Here is a 19,108-nt window from a genome sequence, read left to right as displayed (position 1 = left end):
TTAAACAATATTAAACATTACATGGGCCCAGTTTTAATTCCAGATGGGTTTTGGGTGGGTGAGTGGCGAGGGGAGTGGGAAACTCACCCGTTGCTTCAGATATCAGGCCCGAGGGTATTTCAATCCTGAACCTCATTATCGTGCCGCCAGCCCACTTCCCACCCGTACGGCATTCCGGTAGGTGCATTGAAGGAGGTTCTGGGAGGGTCTCGGGGGCGGAACGTGGGGAGTCCGGGGCAGGGAGGCCCAAACTTTCATTTTGAGACTGGCGGGGCATTCCTGCACAAAGGAAATTAAAACACTCTCCACTTGTTTGGATGAGTACTGTGGCTGCAGTGTGTACCATCTACAACATGCACTGCAGCAACTCGCCAAGTTTTCTTCGAAAGCACCTCCGAAACCCGCGACCTCTACCACCTAGAAGGACAAGGGCAGCAGGTGCATGGGAGCAACATCACCTCTTTTAACAGCAATGCATGCAAAACATTATAGCTGGAGGTGCCATAAGCTTCAGTGCACTCTGAACATATCACTTATATTCTTTTTAGGGTAATGACAGTGTAATAAAAATATCCAAACCAGCCCATAGAGAGTGTTATAAAACCACTCTGCCGTCCTATCTTTCATTTGCTGCCTGTTCACAAAAAGTCCCCCATCGGGTGAAAGGCTTTCCATCTAAGACAGCTGAGAAAGAGCCAACGACCACTGCAGGTCCTTCAAATACATCATCAGCTTGATTCTATTGTTCTGAAGTTTTGCTGACAGACGATTGGACTCCCATCCAGAGCGTTCATTCAGATCTCAGCCTCTGTCACTGGGAGTCTCCCTGCCCTGTAACTTGTCAGCTGCACCAGCTCTTCATCAAACCTTCTGAGTCCCTCGTTGGCCAACACAGAGCAGCTTGGACAATACCCAGGAAAGTCAATTTTCCAGAGAGTGTCACCATCTCAGTCAAGGAAAACGCAGTAGAGGGAGGAAGGCTAAAGAATATAAAAATAAGATAAAATGGACCAGTTGGCCCAAATGGCCTGTTTCTGTGCTGTACTTTCTATATAATTCTATGTAAAATTAGCCAATAGTCAGCAGGAACTCTAGGCCTAGGTGCAGACAGGATTTACATCGAATCATGCAGAAATTACAAAACAGAAACAGGCCATTCAGCCCAACAGGTCCATGTTGGTGTTTCATACCCCACATGAGTAATTGTCCTAATCCCATCTCTCCACCCAATTACCACATCCCTTTATTCCCCTTTCCTTCAATCACTGATCTAACCTATTCTGGTAGTGTATTCCACAGCCTCACAACCCTCTGTGTAAAAAAGCTTCTCCTGCTCCCTGTCCTAAATCTCTTACATTTAACATTAGGTCTATGTCCCCTTGTTCTACATCCCTCAACCTCTAGATACAGTCAGTTTCAATCTACTCTGTCCCATCCTTTCATAATTTTAAATTCCTCTATCAAATCACCCCGTAAAACTCTAATTAATGAAAACAGGCCCAAATTTTCGGCTCATCTGTAGTGCTGACTATACTTGAATAGTTTGCTCATTAACCTTTCATAAAGCACCTTCCACGACCTCAGGACGTCTTGGGCGGCAGCACTGAACAGACCACAGTGCATTGGCACTCCGCCCAATTGTCCTCTCCATTGAAGATGGGCTAAAGGTTGGCCACATGTCTGTCAATGTACCTGCTCCTTCAACAGACCTCTGTAAGGATACTTCTCTGGTTGCACAGGATGACAAAGATGTGAACTGGATTACAGCTCAGGACATTACAAGCTCTGGACACAAGAGTATGGAGGGAATATTGAAGGTGAAGTTGAAGACCACCTCATAGCTTGGGACTATTAACATCCAGCTCTTATGCCAGGGTTCCTACCTAACACACGCCCCGCGATCAAAGACCCCCTCACGAGGCCTCCAATCACCCACTTCAGGCCTCACCCCCCCACCACCGATGATGCTGAGGCCGGCCACGATCTACCATTCACACCACCCCCATCGCCCCGATCCTCGTTCACCCACAACCCCGATCATCTACCCCCCCACAATCGTCTGCCCAAGCCCTGATCCTCCCCGATCATCTGCCCGACCTTCGACCCTCACTCCCCCCCTCAACTGCCTGCCCGACCCCCCTCTATCCATTTAATGGCCTCCACATGAACGCTCCATTCCCCCTCTGTGCAGTTTAAGGCCTACACATCCGCAGCCAGCCTCTCAATCTGGCCTCCCGACCACCTCGGAGCCCCCCCACCAACCCCAACCCACCTTCCTCCACAGAATTCCGGCCTATATGGGAGAAAAAGAGTCTCCTGTGGCGGAGCCACCAAGAGATACTGGGCAATTAGTAATCATCCCTTTAACTACCATGTAGTGCAGCTGTGGACTGCACCTTTAAACTGTATGTAGTTTCTTGCATTTTCGCGTGATGACGTCATGACGCCGATCACGTGACCCCCAGTTGGCATGGAGAACGTGATGACGTCATGACGTCACCTTCCAGTACTTAGTAGCAGCCTTAGAGAGGCTGTGAGGCTGCACAGACCTGTTTACATCTGCTCCTGTAGTTTTACCAGTTAAGTTGTTTGTTTATTAAACTTTGTTATTTTGTTTCACTGCGTCGAACTTCATTATTCGGATAGGAACTTCCGTTTCTACATTGGTGACCCCGATCTCGTCGGACAACTTTCGTTGAGATATTTATAATGAATACGAACGCCGTCGCCCTTAAATTGCCGCAGTTCTGGGAACAGCAACCAGCAGCATGGTTTTTCCAGGCAGAAGCCCAGTTTGCACTCCGGGACATTACAGCGGATTCGACCCGTTATTATTACGTGGTCTCCGCTCTCGACAGCGCCACGGCCTCGCGGGTCGTCAGCCTCCTGGGCAATCCACCGGCAGAGGGCAAGTATGAAGCTCTAAAAACACGTTTACTACAGGTGTTTGGTTTAAATAAGTTGGAGCGTGCACGCAGGCTTATTGCTATGCCTGGCCTTGGGGACTCAAAACCATCGGAATTGATGAGCCAGATGCTCACGCTTTTGGGTTCGGAGCCCCAATGTTTTTTGTTTCGAGAACTCTTCCTCTGGCAGCTACCTGAACCAGTTCAGGCAGCCTTGGCCAGTTCTACGATTACAGACTGTGCCGAGCTTGCTGCAGAGGCAGACAAGATTTTTACGGTCACACAGCAGTGTTGTGCAGCCACGAGGCACCTCTCCCCCACGCGAGTGAAGCCCAGCCCTCCTCCAGCAGGCTGGTGTGTGTACCACGCCCGTTTTGGCGCCAAGGCTCGACGCTGCCGTCTTCCCTGCAGTTTCGCTGAAAAAAAATCTCCAGCAGGCCCGCAAACTTCGATGAGGATGACAGGGTCTGACAAACACACCCAGTTCACCATGGCAGTCGGTTCAGCGGGAAAACTCCTCTACATTACGGATTCCATGACAGGGCGACGATTCTTGTGTGACACTGGTTCTCAGTGCAGTATTTTGCCAGTTTCAAAGCTAGATCTACAATTCGGCAGTCACGGTCCTTCCCTCGAGGCAGCCAATGGTGCGGCCATTCGCACGCTCGGTAAACGGACAGTTAATTTAACTCTCGGAGGTCAACGTTTTGTGTGGGAGTTTATAACGGCTAAAGGCCATCCTGGGGGCTAATTTTTTCTGTGCCTATGGTTTTCTGGTCGACGTCCAACATTGTTGACTCATTAATGCGTCCACTTTCCACGCGGTGCCTTGCCACCGCAGCACCGCTGTCTCCTGGTCGGTTGCCTGTGCGGTTCCATCGCAGGAAGGGTTTAGGCGCCTACTCGGCGAGTTCCCGGAGCTCACCAGGCCTACATTTTTGGCAGCAGTCGCGAGGCACGGTGTGGCGCATCACATCACCACAACGGGATCACCTGTTTACGCTCGGGCACGTAGAATGGAACCCGGAAAGCTTGCAGCCGCAAAGGCAGAGTTTCAGACCATGGAGCGCCTTGGGATTGTCCGACGCTCCGATGGTCCTTGGCCCTCCCCACTACACATTGTACCTAACCCAGGTGGCGGATGGAGGCCTTGCGGGGATTACAGATGCCTTAACGAAGCCACTATGCCGGATAGGTATCCAATACCGCATATACAAGATTTTTTGGCTCATTTGGCTGGCAACTCAATATTTTCCAAAGTAGATCTCGTCCGTGGATATCACCAAGTTCCTGTGCACCCTCAAGACGTCCCCAAAACGGCGGTCATCACACCGTTTGACCTTTTTGAGTTCCTCCGCATGCCGTTTGGATTGAAAAATGCGGCTCAGGCCTTTCAGCGATTCATGGACTCTGTGTTACGGGACCTTCCCTTCATTTTCATTTACTTGGATGACATTCTCATCGCTAGTAAGGATAAGAAGGAGCACATGGTTCATTTACGTACACTCTTTGCCCGTCTCAGCCAACATGGCCTCATCATAAACCTAGCCAAATGCCAGTTTGGGTTAACCAGCATTGACTTTCTGGGGCATAGGATCACCTCAGAAGGAACCGTCCCACTGGCCACCAAGGTAGAGGCAGTTACGGCATTCCCGCGGCCTCACATATTTAAATCTCTTCAGGAGTTCCTGGGGATGGTAAATTTTTATCATCGTTTTGTCCCCAAGGCAGCCCAATTGATGCAGCTGCTGTACGAAGCACTCAAAGGGAGGTCGGGTAAAGATGTTATCAGTTGGACACCACAGATGGACCAAGCATTCCTGGACACCAAGGCAGCGTTGGCAGACGCAACTATGCTTGCACACCCACTCCCGGGCGCGACCATCGCCCTTACTACCGATGCCTCCGATTACGCCATCGGGGCGGTTCAGGAACAATGGGTTGACGGGTCTTGGCAGCCATTGGCCTTTTTTAGCTGCCAACTGCGCAAGAACGAGCGAAAATATAGCACTTTTGACAGGGAGTTGCTGGCCCTGTTTTTGGCCATCCGGCATTTCTGTTTTCTCCTAGAAGGGCGCCCGTTCACTGTATTTGTGGACCATAAGCCGCTCACTTTCGCAATGGCCAAAACGGCAGAGCCGTGGTCAGCCCGGCAACAGTGCCACCTTACATTTATATCCGAATTTACGACAGATTTACGACATGTGTCCGGCAAAGATAATCTCGTGGCTGATTGCCTTTCACGTGCCCCAGTCCAGGCAGTTCACCTGGGAATCGATTTTGTCGGGTTGGCGGAAGAACAACTGGCAGATCCCGAAGTTCAGGCGTATCGGACCACGCCTTCTAGCTTGCAGGTAGCTGATGTTATGTTCCAATCAGCAGGAACCACGCTCTTGTGCGACACATCCATGGGAGTGCCCCGGCCCATTGTGCCGGTCGAATGGCGTAAGAAGATTTTTCAGGCTATACGTGGCTTATCACATCCGGGGATGCAAGCTTCACAACGGCTCATGCCCCGCAAATTTTTTTGGAAGGGAATGTATTCGGACGTTCGGGACTGGACAAACAATTGCGTGGACTGTCAAAAATCTAAGGTCCATCGTCATGTTAAGGCTCCAGTGGCCATCTTCCCGGTGCCGGAACGCCGGTTCGATCACGTACATGTGGAATTAGTGGGTCCCCTCCCCGCTTCGCGGGGTTTCATGCATCTCCTGACAATAGTGGACCGCACTACCAGGTGGCCAGAGGCGATTCCCTTGGTTGCTACCACTGCAGCGGACGTATCCAGGGCGTTTATTTCGTCGTGGGTGGACGGTTTGGGGTGCCATCTGACATCTCCTCTGACCGAGGTCCACACTTCACGTCAGAGTTGTGGAACGCAGTTGCACAGGGCTTGAGTACCAAGCTGCACCGTACCACCGCTTACCATCCACAAGCGAACGGTCTATGCGAGAGGTTTCATTGGTCTCTAAAGGCGTCCCTCCGTGCCAGCTTGCGTGGTCCCAACTGGGGGGACAGACTCCCCTGGGTGATGCTAGGCCTCCGTACAGCCCCCAAGGATGACCTCCAGGCTTCATCGGCTGAGTTAGTCTACGGTCAAGCACTTCGAGTACCAGGGGACTTCCTCCCTCCACATACAGAACCGTGGTCGCCTGCTCAGCAGCTCCTTCAGCATCACGAGGTGGCAAAGAATTTCCTGCCTATTTCAACCTCGCATCACAGCCTACAGAGGCCTCATGTTCCGGCAGAACTTATGAGTTCCGATTACGTTTTTATTCGGCAGGACGCTCATAGAGATACACTCAGACCACCTTATGCTGGACCGTTTCGTGTCATCTCAGCGGGAGAGAAATTTTTCACGGTCGAAGTGGGAGGTAAGTCCGATACCATCTCTATCGACCGACTTAAACCAGCCCATCTAGATCGGAGTGAACCAGTTGTTGCTGCCTAGCCACCTCGCCATGGACGACCACCGTTGGCTGCTAGACCAGTTATGCAACGGCCCACCATTGAACTGCCTGCTTCTGCCTCATCCTTGCCTACACCTTCTGCTACTGTTTCCTCCACCCCAGATGCACCGCTTCAGACACAGCCAAGCACCGGCTCGTCTCCCAACGTTCCACTGCCTGAAGTTCGTAGTCGTTCGGGCAGTATCATTAAACCTCCTGTTCGTTTGACGCTGTCTGTTAAAGAGAATTCTGGGGGGGGCGCCTGTGGCGGAGCCACCAAGAGACACTGGGCAATTAGTAATCATCCCTTTAACTACCATGTAGTGCAGCTGTGGACTGCACCTTTAAACTGTATGTAGTTTCTTGCATTTTTGCATGATGACGTCATGACGTCAGCTTCCAGTACTTAGTAGCAGTCTTAGAGAGGCTGTGAGGCTGCACAGACCTGTTTACATCTGCTCCTGTAGTTTTACCAGTTAAGTTGTTTGTTTATTAAACTTTGTTATTTTGTTTCACTGCGTCGAACTTCATTATTCGGATAGGAACTTCCGTTCCTACACTCCAATTAATTCCCACCACTGAATACAATGAACAATACATACACTAAAAAAGGAAAACAACCCAGTACTAAATATGCACTTTAAAAATAGAAACAAAAAAATGCCTAAAAAGTCGCTGCTCCTTTAATGGAGTCATTAAAGGAGCAGCGAGTTTTTAGGAAAGTTCCTTTCCTGAGGACCACTCCAAATAGGCTCACAAAGCAAATAACATGATCCAGGGGAGAACCAACTGAAAAAGCTGGGAAATTGCACCTTTGCCCTGTTTAAAAATTTTAAAGTAATTTGTGGCTCTCACCGAGGCTCTCATACACTTTGTTTACGAGCAGCCTTAAGCAGGAGATTCTGAGAGCTGGAAAATAGCCTTATTGGCCTTGCTGTCTGGAATACTTCCCCTTAAACCCATGTACCTTGCTCATTCTCACCCCACCGTCAAAACCTGCTAAAATTCTTCCTCTTTAACCTTTCACCTTTCCTTTGCTATTGCTGAGTATTCCTTCCCCATCGATGGATCATCTTGGGACATTTACTGTAAAAGAAAAAAGATTTGCATTTATATAGCGCCTTTCACGGCCACCGGACGTCTCAAAGCGTTTTACAAGACCAGATAATCTGTTTTTGTTATGTTGGTTGAGGGATAAATATTGGCCAGAACACCGAGGATAACTCCCCTACTCTTCTTCAAAATAGTGCCATGGGATCTTTTAGGTCCAACTGACAAAGCAGATGGGGCCTCGGTTTAATGCCTCATCTGAAAGACGGCACCTTCGACAGTGCTGCACTCCCTCAGCACTGCAGTGTCAGCTTAGCTTTATGTGCTCAAGTCCCATGGGGTGGGACTTGTACCCACAGTCTTCTTGACTCAGAGGTGAGTCTGCTATCAACTGAGACACAGCTGACACAGAAACATTAAAGACAGGAAGGGCCCTGCGAGCTCCCCTCCCCCAGCTCTGCCAGCGGGGGCCGTTTCCTCTGTTCTCGGCTGATGATCGCTGAACACATCAGGGAGCGGAGGTATCATGGGCCCGAGTAAGGGAGCAAACAGCAGCCTCCTCACAGCAGCACATTGCACTGGGGCTGTGTCCAGATGGGCTTTGAGTCGTTATAAATATTTCAACAAGCCAGAATAAACGTATTTTTTCCTCCACCCGGAACACAAGGAGCAGTGCAGGCAGCTCCTTCTCACACACACAAAATATTTCAACGAGCCAGAATAAATGTGATCTTTCCTTCACCATGAACATAAGGAACAGTGCAGGCAGCTCCTTCTCACACACAGCAGAAAGAGTCCCTCCAGAAAGGAAGAGTTGGCGGTGAGTCAGCAGAAGCAGCGATGGAGGCCACGACGACCCGTTGCAGCACGGCGGTCGGCAGCTCCTCGTCGGGAGGCTCTGAGGTCGAACCGGTAGGAGGGAATGCGGCCAGCGTACCGAGGTCGGGAAAAGCAGGCCCTGGAAGGTCGGACACTGCGGGAGGCTTGGAGGTCAGACCGGATGGAAGGAGAGCCAGGGAGAAGCAGGCCCCGGGACGTCGGTACCACGGCGGCTGAAGATTGTCGGGCAGGAGTGCGGGAAAGGCGGAGCGAGGCGAGAGCGGACCCTATTGTGATGGCGCCGATGAAGATTGCTGCCGTCCTTGCGGGCTCCGTGCGTACCAGGCAGCTAAGTGTCCTTTGCTGATTGGTGCGCTCGGCTCGTTAAGAGAAAAGCATTTCACTGACTGGATTTCACTTGTTGTATTTGGTTATGTGACAAATAAAATTGAAAAAATTGAAATTGAAATTGAAATTGACACTAAATAAATGCCAGCTGTTATCTGTTATTGTGTAAAACTACCTCAATATGGTATCTGTGTGACTTGTTCAGTGGAAATTTTGGTGTAAAAGGGCACAAATTAACTGTTTTAATCTGCAGTTTAAGTAAAAAGTTTCGGAGCAGGCTAGAATTACAGATGCACCATCAGAAAACTGGAAACAAAAGTCCAAATGATTTACACTGGCAGAGAGACCCCAAGTGGAGAAACCAGCGGGAGCAGCGAGTCGGAGCCCGGTATAAAAACCGGAGAGAGGCGAGGGCCGAGACCAGTCGGGACCAGCGAGTCGGAGCCCGGTATAAAAACCGGAGAGAGGCAAGGCCCGAGACCAGTCGGGACCAGCGGGAGCAGTGAGTCGGAGCCCGGTATAAAAACCGGAGAGAGGCGAGGCCCGAGACCAGTCGGGACCAGCGGGAGCAGTGAGTCGGAGCCCGGTATAAAAACCGGAGAGAGGCGAGACCCGAGACCAGTCGGGACCAGCGGGAGCAGCGAGTCGGAGCCCGGTATAAAAACCGGAGAGAGGCGAGGCCCGAGACCAGTCGGGACCAGCGGGAGCAGCGAGTCGGAGCCCGGTATAAAAACCGGAGAGAGGCGAGGCCCGAGACCAGTCGGGACCAGCGGGAGCAGCGAGTCGGAGCCCGGTATAAAAACCGGAGAGAGGCGAGGCCCGAGACCAGTCGGGACCAGCGGGAGCAGCGAGTCGGAGCCCGGTATAAAAACCGGAGAGAGGCGAGGCCCGAGACCAATCGGGACCAGCGGGAGCAGCGAGTCGGAGCCCGGTATAAAAACCGGAGAGAGGCGAGGCCCGAGACCAGCGGGAGCAGTGAGTCGGAGCCCGGCATAAAAACCGGAGAGAGGCGAGGCATACCAACTCAGCAGCGGGGAGAGAGGTAAAAAGTAATCAGAGTGTGACGTCACCAGGGAGCAGGTAAGTGATTGGTTGGTGAGTATCTCTCTTTTTTAAACTTTAACTCTGTAGTTTATAGTTACCAGGGTCTTTCTGGTGTAGCAGGGACTGTTGGTAGACTATACAAGCGCCTTAGAGATATCTTTAATTGGTGATAGTAAATTAATTTAAATTAAGTAAAGGGAAGGTCATGCCAGGTGAGCCCAGCCCCGTGATATGCTCCTCTTGCTCTATGTGGGAATTCAGGGACCCCGGTGCCCCTGATGACCACGTGTGCCAGAGATGCATCCATCTGCAGCTACTAGCAGACCGCATTGAGGCGCTGGAGCTGCGGGTGGATGGGTTGTTGAGCATTCACGATGCTGAGAGGTTCGTGGATAGCACGTTTAGTGAGTTGGTCACACCGCAGGGAAGGGCTGCACAGGAAGACAGGAAATGGGTGACCACCAGGCGGAGCAATAGAAGCAGGCAGGTAGTGCAGGAGACCCCTGTGACCATTCCCCTCTCAAACAAGTATACCGCTTTGGATACTGTTGAGGGGGATGACTCACCAGGGGAAGGCAGCAGCAGCCAACTTCCTGGCACTGGGGGTGCTCCTGCTGCCCAGGAAGGGGGGAAAAAGAGTGGGAGAGCAATAGTGGTAGGGGATTCTATAGTAAGGGGAACAGAGAGGCGTTTCTGTGGCCGTAGACGTGAATCCAGGATGGTTTGTTGCCTCCCTGCTGCCAGGGTCAAGGATGTCACTGAGCGGCTGCAGGGCATTCTGGAGGGGGAGGGTGAACAGCCAGTGGTCGTGGTCCACATTGGTACCAACGACATAGGTAAAAAGAGGGATGAGGTCCTGCAGCAAGAATTTAGGGAGCTAGGTGAAGGATTAAAGAGCAGGACCTCAAAGGTTGTAATCTCTGGATTACTCCCGGTGCCACGTGTTAGTAAGTATAGGAATAGGAAGATAGAACAGATGAATGCGTGGCTAAAGGGATGGTGCAGGGGGGAGGGCTTTAGTTTCCTGGATCACTGGGTCTGCTTCTGGGAAAGGTGGGACTTGTACAAGTCGGACGGTTTACACCTGAACCAGAGGGGCACCAATATCCTTGCGGGGAGGTTTGCTAGCACTGCTGGGGAGGGTTTAAACTAACTTGGCAGGGGGTTGGGGTACAGAGTGGAGCTATAGTAGGGGGTGATTTACAGCCAAATACAGAGGGAAAAACAAGTCAGCTGGGAAGGCAGAGCAAATATGTGAAGGCAAAAGAGAACATGGCAGGGCTGGAAGGCATTTATTTTAATGCAAGGAGTCTTGCAAATAAGGTGGATGAACTGAAGTTGTTGTTGAACACATGGGAGTACGATATTGTTGCTATCACGGAGACATGGTTGAGGGGGGGTCAGGACTGGCAGCTCAATATTCCGGGGTATAGAATCTTCAGGCGAGACAGAGGGGGGTGTAAAAGGGGAGGGGGTGTTGCAATATTAATTAAGGAGTCAATTACTGCTGTAAGGAGGGATGATATATTAGCGGGTTCCTCTAATGAGGCCATATGGGTAGAACTTAAAAACAAAAAGGGGGCAAGCACTTTGCTGGGAGTGTACTATAGGCCCCCAAACAGTCAGGGGGAGATAGAGGAACAGATATGTAGGCAAATCTCAGAAAAGTGCGAAAATAATAGGGTAATAATAGTGGGGGATTTCAACTTCCCCAATATAAATTGGGACAGTCAGAGTGTGAAAGGCTTAGAGGGTGCAGAATTCTTAAAGTGCATCCAGGAGAGCTTTTTGAGCCATCATGTAGAAAGTCCTACAAGAGAGGGGGCGGTACTGGACCTAATTCTGGGGAATGTAGCCGGGCAAGTGGTGGAAGTGTCAGTAGGAGAGCATTTTGGCGACAGTGACCATAATTCGGTGAGATTTAAGGTGGTCATGGAAAAAGACAAAGACGGCCCGGAAATAAGGGTTCTAAATTGGGGGAAGGCCGATTTTAATATGATAAGGCAGGATCTGGCCAAAGTGGACTGGGAGCAGCTGCTTATAGGAAAATCCACATCAAAACAGTGGGAGACTTTCAGAAGGGAAATAGAGAGAGTACAACGCCAACATGTTCCTGTAAAGATCAAGGGTGGGACCAACAAGCAAAGGGAACCTTGGATGACAAGGGATATACAAAAATGCATTAGAAATAAAAGGGGGGCTTTTGGCAGTTACAAAAGACTAAAGACGGAAGAAGCCCTAGAGGAGTATAAAAAGTGCAGGGGCATACTTAAAAAAGAAATTAGGAGGGCGAGGAGGGGCCATGAAATAACACTGGCGAGCAAAATAAAGGAAAATCCTAAGATGTTTTATAAGTATATTAAGGGCAAGAGGATAACCAGGGAAAGGGTAGGGCCCATTAGGGACCAAAGTGGCAATCTGTGTGTAGAGCCAGAGGATGTAGGTGGGGTTTTAAATGAATTTTTTGCATCTGTGTTCACTATGGAGAAAGACGATGCAGACATAGAAATCGGGCAAGGGGACTGTGACATACTTGAACATATTAGCATCGAGAGGGAGGAGGTGCTAGCGGTTTTAGCAGGCCAAAAAGTGGATAAATCCCCAGGCCTGGACGAGATGTATCCCAGGCTGCTGTGGGAGGCAAAGGAGGAGATTGCAGGGGCTCTGACACAAATTTTCAGAACCTCTCTGGCCACAGGGGATGTACCAGAGGACTGGAGAACAGCTAATGTAGTACCATTATTCAAGAAGGGTAGCAGGGATAAACCAGGGAATTACAGGCCAGTGAGTCTAACATCTGTGGTGGGGAAATTATTGGAAAAAATTCTGAGGGACAAAATTAATCTCCACTTGGAGAGGCAAGGATTAATCGGGGATAGTCAGCATGGCTTTGTCAAGGGTAAATCATGTCTGACAAATCTGATTGAATTTTTCGAGGGGGTGACTACGGGGGTGGATGAGGGAAATGCTGTGGATGTGGTTTACATGGACTTCAGTAAAGCTTTTGACAAAGCCCCGCATAGGAGACTGGTCAAGAAGGTAAGAGCCCATGGGATCCAGGGTGCCTTGGCGCGTTAGATCCTAAACTGGCTGAGTGGCAGGAGGCAGAGGGTGATGGTCGAAGGTTGCTTTTGTGACTGGAAGCCTGTGTCCAGTGGGGTACCTCAGGGATCGGTGCTGGGTCCCTTGTTGTTTGTGATCTACATAAATGATTTGGATGAGAATGTAAAAGGTATGATCAGTAAGTTCGCAGATGACACGAAAATTGGTGGGGTGGTAAATTGCGAGGAGGAAAGCCTCAGGCTACAGGACGATATAAACGGGTTGGTCAGATGGGCGGAAAAGTGGCATATGGAATTTAACCCTGAAAAGTGCGAGGTGATGCATTTTGGATGGACAAATAAGGCAAAGGAATACACAATGAGTGGTAGGACCCTAGGAAGTACAGAGGGTCAGAGGGACCTTGGTGTACATGTACATAGATCCCTGAAGGCAGCGGAGCAGGTAGATAAGGTGGTTAAAAAGGCATATGGGATACTTGCCTTCATTAGCCGAGGCATAGAATATAAGAGCAGGGAGGTTATGATGGAGCTGTACAAAACGCTGGTGAGGCCACAGCTGGAGTACTGTGTGCAGTTCTGGTCGCCTCACTATAGGAAGGATGTGATTGCTTTGGAGAGGGTGCAGAGAAGATTCACCAGGATGTTACCTGGGATGGAGCGCCTCAGCTATGAAGAGAGGCTGGACAGGCTGGGGTTGTTTTCCTTGGAGCAGAGAAGGCTGAGGGGGGACCTGATTGAGGTGTACAAAATGATGAGGGGCATAGATAGGGTAGATAAAGAGGAACTTTTCCCCTTAGTGGGGGGGTCAATAACAAGGGGGCATAGATTCAGGGTAAGGGGCAGGAGATTTAGAGGGGATTTGAGGAGGAACTTCTTCACCCAGAGGGTGGTTGGAATGTGGAATTCAATGCCTGAAAGGGTGGTAGAGGCAGGAACCCTCACAACATTCAAGAAGCATTTGGATGAGCACTTGAAATGCCATTGCATACAAGGCTATGGACCAAATGCTGGAAAATGGGATTAGACTGGACAGGGATGGATGGGCGGCGCAGACACGATGGGCCGAAGGGCCTCTTTCTGTGCTGTAAAACTCTATGACTCTATGACTCTATGGGCTAGATTTTCAGTTGCTTGCGCCAGCAGTTAGCGCCTTAAGAGAAGTGATTTCCGGGCGCTATGCGTGTAGCGCCCGGGCGCAGCGCAGTTTGCGCCCCGCCCCAAATTAAGTTGCCCGTTAGCGCCGGCGCAAAGTTTAGCGCCCGCCCGGATGCGCGCGCAGAAAATGACGTCACATCCTCGTGCAACGCCCTTTGGCCGCCCCGATTGCAAACTTCAGTCGGACCGCCCCATTGTGCGGCGGGCGGCCGGAGCGTTTGGAAAAAGGAACGCAACACAACCAGCGCGGGCCCCGGGGGGCGCTAATTAAAGGGAACGTCCTCTCCAGTATAAAGGCCATCCTTTTTTCAGAAAACAGTCTTGTGCAACGCATCTCTGGAGACACAACAAGGAGGATAGCTAACTGGTTTCAAGCAGCAAGAGCCAGGTATTTTTGGACTCAGGCAACAGCGCTGCAAGTGGCCATTTGGAAATTAGAGTGTTTTCCAGGATTTGATGGGGGTTGCATGGGGTGCCAACGCGGAGCTGCAGCTCCATGTCCGTAGGGCTCGCAGACGCATTGTGAGAGGGGCAGCCCTGGCTAGAGGCAGAGGGGGCTACAGGCGTCGGCCACGTAGGCCTTACCCAGTCAGGCTATACCGCCAGCAGCGCTCCTACCTAAACATGAGTGCCGCGCGATGTGTTAAAAGGCTCCGATTCCGAAAGGGGGTGATTGCAGAGATCTGCCACCTGCTTCGCCGAGATCTGCGGCCAAAGCTCAGGTGCAGGACGTCTCTGTCGGTGGAAGTGAAGGTGACGGTGGCATTGAACTTCTATGCCACCGGCTCCTTCCAATACGCTGCTGGGGACATAGCAAACATCTCCCAGTACGGCGCGCATCGCTGCATCCGCCAGGTGACCGAAGCACTGTTCAGAAGGAGAAGCCAATTCATCTCCTTCCCCATGGCCCTGGAGAGCCAGCATCAGCGCGCATTGGGATTTTCCAGACTCGGGGAATTCCCCTTGGTGCAGGGCGCCATTGACTGTACGCATGTGGCTTTGCGGGCCCCTCTGGAGCATGGCGAGCAGTATCGCAACAGGAAGGGCTACCATTCTCTGAATGTGCAGCTGGTCTGTGACCACAAGCAGCGCATCATGGCAGTCAATGCCAGCTTCCCAGGCAGCAGCCACGATGCCTTTATCCTGCGGCAGAGTACTGTGCATGACATGTTCCAGGCACAGCCTCCCCCAAGAGGATGGCTACTCGGGGACAAAGGCTATCCTTTGTGCACCTGGCTCATGACCCCGCTCCGCGCGCCCAGGACTGCTGCTGAAGAGGCCTACAACGAGAGCCATCAAACCACCCGCAACATCATCGAGCTAACTATTGGGGTCCTCAAGCAGCGGTTCCGCTGCCTTGATCGCTCCGGAGGAGCTCTCCAGTATTCGCCGGACCGGGTCTCCCAATTTGTGGTGGTTTGCTGCATGCTACACAACCTGGCTATCCGCAGGACTCAGGCACTGCCACCTGACGTTGGACCAGCACCTCAGGAGGAGGAGCAGGAGGAGCATGAGGAGGAGGAGGAGGAGGAGGAGGAGGAGCAGGAGTACGTTCCCAGGAGGGAGCGACCAGGGCCAAGGGCCGCACGACGCCACCTTATTACACGGTACTTCTAAGCCCCCTGTCAGGGAATGGCCAGGGGCCATGAGGGAAGATGAATGCAGCCGCTCCGCAAGCCCTCAGCCGGCGAAGCCAACAAACACTAAGAAGAACAACCATGGAGACTGCATGAATAAAGATAATTTTTTATTACACAAAAATGAAAAGCCCTTCCCACATGAATCCCCAAAAACAATAAACGGGCCCCACAAAAAGCCCAACAAACGACTCACTCCCACAAACTGGGGAGGAGCCACTCCACCTTTATTGAAACCGGGCCTCAACGTCGGCCTAACGCAAAAAAAAAGCCCTCCAAAAGCACAACCATGGGCAAAATAAAGATGGCCACCGCCATATTAAAGGAAAGCTGGCCACACCCTCTACTGAGTGGCCCGCGAGGGCGAGACCTTGGCCAGCATTTTGCCTCCCCTGCCCTGCCTGCTGCTCCTTCGCAAGCTCTGCCCAGTGGCTGCTGCGAGGCTGGGGGAAGGCGCCTGAGGCTCAGATGCCCTTCCGCCAGATGCCGCTGGGGGGCAGCCTACACGGCGTTTGGGCCTCGAGGGGCCGTCTCCTGAGTGGCGCACCTGAGCCTGGCCACCATCAGCTGCAGCCGCTTGCCCTTGACGCTCCAGAGGGGGAATGGCGGCGACGGATGGCGCAATGTGGGCCAGCTGGCGTCTGGGATGCGCTGGCTGGTGCTGTGGCGCGGTGGCACTCGGCCGGGCCCGCACTGCAGGATCCGCAGCAATCAGCCGACGGCCGGCTTGCTGGGATGGTCCAGCGCGGCGCCTGCCCTGGCGATGCCTGCCTGAGACAGCGCGTGTGGCAGCAGTGAGTGGCCCTGTGGTCCTGGTGTGCGCGCGCATCACATCCGCCAGGGTCTTGACGGCATCAGTTAGCATGCGGCCAGTCGCGGCAGTTGCTGCCCCGAACTCGCGCACACTGGTCGCCAGCGACTCGATGGCCTCAGGCATGCGCCCCACCACGCTCATGAGCTCCGTGTGGCGCCGGTCCGAGTCGTCGGCCATCTGATCGAGCTTCCGCACCTCCTCCGAAGTGAAGGTGTCCGGACTGGAGTCGCGACTCTCCCGCTGGGGAGGAGGGGGCCGAACTAGGGGACCCTTGCCGCGTTGGTGACGGCGAGTGTGCCGAGCAGCAGCACTCCCCTCTGATCCTTCCCCCCTTTGGGGGGAAGGCCGCGGGCCACGCGCACGGCTGCTGGGTGGCTGGACGCCACTGGTCCCAGAAGCTGCATTGCCCTGCGACAGTTCCTCCAGGCACTCATCCAGTGAGGAGGTGTCGAGCATTTCCTCCTCTCCTGCGGGATGTGACTGTTCCCCCGAAGGTCCGGCTTGCTCCTCCTCCTCCTCCTGGTTGGAGGTGCTGTCACTGGCAGCCTCAGGGTCCTGGTCGTCACCAGCTGAAAGCAGGAATGCACAAGAGTAGCTTCAGAGTGAGGAGACGGCGTCAGCGAGGGAGTTAGGACTGGTGGGATTCAGCGCATTGGTGGGACAGTGGCAAAGGAGGTAGCTCGGATGGGCCAGTGCGACGCGAGAGGGCCAAAAGGCGAGGTCCTTACCATTGCCGGGCAGTGGAGGGTCGGATACACCGCACGCTGTGGGGACAATCACACGGGCTCCCATGAGCACACACACGCGCTCCTCCAGCCGAGTGAGCTTCTGCAGCTTGGCGCGGCCACCCCTGGCACGGGCCTGGCGATTAAACGCTACTTTAGCCTGCAAGAGAAAGGACGGGCTGTAAGTGCGCAGTGAAGCCCTGATGTAGTGTGCACTGCCTCCCATGGTGGAATAGCTTGGACAGAGTGAAGCCCTGATGTACTGTCCACTGCCTCCCATGGTGGAATAGCTGGGCCAAAGTGTAGAGTGCCGAATGGCCATTTGATGCTCATGACTGTCCCAATGCTGCTGGCTGAGGGCTGGCCAAAAGGACTTTCAGGTCCCTTTGCCCATCATGTCAGGTGTACATGCAAGAATGAGGAGGAGACTGGAAAGGCTACTCACCCTCACAATCCTGGTCAGATCGTTGTATTTCTTACGGCATTGTGTGTGGGTCCTGGGGGCCTCGCCGGTGAACGTCACCCTCTGGGCGATCTGCTTCCAGGCTTTGGTGTAGTCGTGGTGGGTTGGATTCCTCCCACTCTCTGGAAACAAGATCTTGCGCCTCACCTCCAGAGCTGTGACCATTATGTCCAGATCACCCTCTGAGAAGCGCAGGGCACGCTGACGGGCCTTCTCTGGCGTTGCCATGACTCCCTGGGGCTGAGCAGTAGTGTTGAGGCCTCTTTGCAAGGCTGCAGTGTGCAGGGCGTGGCAGCAGACCAATTCGTCCCTTCCCCCTTTAAGAGCTGGTCGGCACCACGGGGTCTGCTGTCAGTGCAAAAATGACCGCACCCGTGCTGCGCCCCGCCTGGGCGCTATCCCTCTGGACCGCCGGCTTAGCGCCTAAAGAGAGTAGTGGAACGCCTCTTTTAGCGCTCCACCAACCTCTTAGGGCGAAGCCACTGAATTCCCGGCAACGGGGCGCTACTTTGGGGCGGGCGCTAACTTCGGGCGGGCGCTAAGGTTAGCGCCCCAAAACTGCCTATACTGAAAATCTAGCCCTATGACTCTATGACATGGGCTGGATTTTCAAACAAATGTGGCAACAAATACTAAAAGTTCATTTTAAAATGTAAAAACTAGAAGGACTGTAACAATAAATGTAAAACACAGGACTCTGGCTTACTGGATATACCATGTGCTGCCATGAGATCTCATTGGTAAGTGGAAGAATAATATTATCAGACCACAGCTCAGCCTATAAAGCACAGGACAAATTCAAACAAATATGTGAACAGTAACAGTAACAGTGAACATATACAATAGATTTATATTAAATGTAGACTTTATTCTTCCTCTGGGAATCAAAACAAGAAGGAATCTTCTCCTGCGATCTTGACGTTAAATTAGCCCTTGACACACTCTTGCTCTATTTCTTACATACAGAGTTTTGCATCATGGTTGGGTCCACAAGTGCGCTAATGGAGTTGGCCACCACTTTCATGCTGGAAATCAGGGGCTCCAAACTCTGTTCAAAGCCCTGTGCAAGGTTGGTGCCGGACTCCTCCATGCTCCTTGACATTGACCGCAGGCTTTGTGGCAGGCCTGACAATGCACGAAGCATTTCCTTGTGCATACCCATCAGCCTTCTTCTGTATGCCGCCACATCGAAGTCCTCATCTGAGTTCTCAGCAGCAGAACCCATGTGTGACCTCGCCCTCCGGGAAGCTGGCAACTGTGCTACCCTTTCCCCTGCCCTGGCTGCAGGCCATTTGTTTTCGGTGTCTCATCACGTGCCGATCCCGCGTCTACCCGATCCTATAAAGTACACAGAGTATCAGTATCTGAGCTGGTGGCTGGGAGTGTGATATCGAGTAACGCTGTATCTTCATGATCACTGTTTTCCTGCTCCTCCACCAGTGTGTGGCCAGGTGCAGTTCTTGGGTATCTGAAAGGAGAAAGGCACAGGGTAAAGTTGTGGTGAGGGGTGGGGGAGAAAGCAAGAGGTGTGTGCTTACACCATCTGCAGCTTGTGAGTCAGAAGAGGTTATGGGATGAGGGGGAGGTGGGATGTGAGAGGGAAGATTAAGTTTGAGGTTACGGTCATCTTGGATTG

Source organism: Somniosus microcephalus, chromosome 8 (assembly GCF_052327205.1).
Source record: "Somniosus microcephalus isolate GS21.2 chromosome 8, FLI_Smic_1.0, whole genome shotgun sequence".
NCBI classification, from domain to species: Eukaryota; Metazoa; Chordata; class Chondrichthyes; order Squaliformes; family Somniosidae; genus Somniosus; species Somniosus microcephalus.
This window is presented reverse-complemented; position numbering follows the sequence as displayed.